Source organism: Macrotis lagotis, chromosome 3 (genome assembly GCF_037893015.1).
Source record: "Macrotis lagotis isolate mMagLag1 chromosome 3, bilby.v1.9.chrom.fasta, whole genome shotgun sequence".
NCBI classification, from domain to species: domain Eukaryota; kingdom Metazoa; phylum Chordata; class Mammalia; order Peramelemorphia; family Peramelidae; genus Macrotis; species Macrotis lagotis.
Genome location: NC_133660.1, coordinates 303,724,230 through 303,726,147, shown reverse-complemented (window position 1 = coordinate 303,726,147; position 1,918 = coordinate 303,724,230). Strand labels below are relative to the sequence as shown.

Below are 1,918 nucleotides of genomic sequence, written 5' to 3'. Positions count from 1 at the left end.
TGATTTTGTTCTGCTAGATTTTATACTTTTATTCCTTGCTCAAATGTTATGCATTTGTGATGTGTAAATATTTTTTAAAGATTGATGCTAAACATTTTATCTATCAAAATTATAGTGGAGAGGGTTCAGGGCTGGATAAATATAGAAAAATTATATCTATAAAGATTATAGTTTGGTCCATTGGAACTGATGTGATGACTAAGTGAAATAATATGGAAAGAGAACAACACAAGTGCCAAGCATGGTGGGACATCCATTTTTACCAGATATGACCTGAATGAAGATTCAGTAAAGGAGACTGAGAATGAAAGGCAGTAAGGAGAGGATAATTAAAAATATCAAGTGCTACTACATCTCTCTCTCTCATTCATCCTTCTCTGAGAACTGCAAATCTGACATCAATCTGCCAGCCATGGACCCCAACTGCAACTGCAGAACCAGTGGTTCTTGCACCTGTGTAAGCTCCTGCAAATGTAAATTCTGCAGATGCACTTCCAGCAAGAAACCTGCTGCTTCTGCTATCCAGTAGTATGTGCCAAATGTACTCGAGGTTGATTCTGTAAAGCCCCAGAGACAAGAGCTGTAGCTGTTGCCACTGATGGTTCTGTCTCCCTGTCACTATAAAAGCAAGAAGTTATACACAGCTGGCTTTTCATACACTTAAGACATTTTTTCAATTTTTTTCTATAAAACATGTGATAGAACAAGCCTTTATTAAGCATCTAATATGACAATAAACTCAGTGAACACTCAAAATATATCAAGTGCTACAGAAAGATGATGTTAAGATGTGTTATGTCTGAGTAGGCTTTTGAGCAAGTGGTCCCATAGATTATACATCATAATAATAATAATGATGATAATAATAATACTGATTGTATTTAAACTGTATTCAAGAAATACTATCTAAGAAATTATGAAAAAATGCCAATTGCTCCTAGAATGATCAAAGAAATAAAATGCAAAAGCACTACTATGGGGAAAAAAAAGTCAAATACTTTACTGTTAACCTGGTGTATTAGACCAGGAAAAATTACTGTGCCTTGTGATTCTTACAAGTGACTAAATAATTTCAAAAGTTGGAATTGTTCTCCTGTCATTGTAAAATTCCCAAATGGAGGGTGAACTTTTAACCATAGTCAGGGAAATATGTTGATTTTTAGGTGTGTTAGATTTTTTGTGACTTCCTTTTGAAATTTTCTGGGCAAAGATACTGAAGTGGTTTGTCATTTCTTTACCCTGTACATTTTACAGATGAGGCAACTGAGGCAAATAGCACAAAGTGATTAGCCTAGATGACACAGCTAGTATGTATTAAAAACCAGATTTGAATTCTTAATTCCAGGCACTGAACTATAGAGCCCCACCTGGCTGCTCCCCTTTTTATAGCACTACTCCATTCATGTCTCCAGCTTTAAAGAAAGACGGTGACACTACTTAGGGATCCATCTCTGAAGTCTAGTCCCAGCTAAAACCTGAGAAGAAACTTCTCTATAGACAGAACCACAATTTCAATGCTTTGCATTGATGAAACATCAATGGCAGACACAAACTTAGTCTTAGTCCTACATTTCCATCTCCCACATTATACATTAATCCTGATATCCATGTATACTGAAACTAAAGTTTTAGTCACCTCTAAGTCACAAGAGATTGATCAATAAGCCGGGCCTGTCTATACCTTCAATTCAAGTAAAGCATTACCAAAAAATTTCAATCAGTTATTTTAATTTATGAATATATTTCAGTTTATTGCATGTCAGCTCAGCTGAATTCAATCAACATTTATCAAATTCTGTAGAAAAGGAATTTATTTTAGATTCTAAGAATACAGAAACAATACAAATAAATGAAATATTTCTAAAGTGTTTCATTTTTTTTTGAAAATTCTAAAGGTCTATTTAACTAATAGCTATGG

At 34.3% G+C, this 1,918-nt stretch overlaps 1 pseudogene; it reads left to right on the top strand.

The window, feature by feature from the left end:
• Positions 1-400: 400 nt before the first annotated feature.
• LOC141517076 (metallothionein-1 pseudogene) lies at positions 401-599 on the top strand (annotated as a pseudogene).
• Positions 600-1,918: the final 1,319 nt, after the last annotated feature.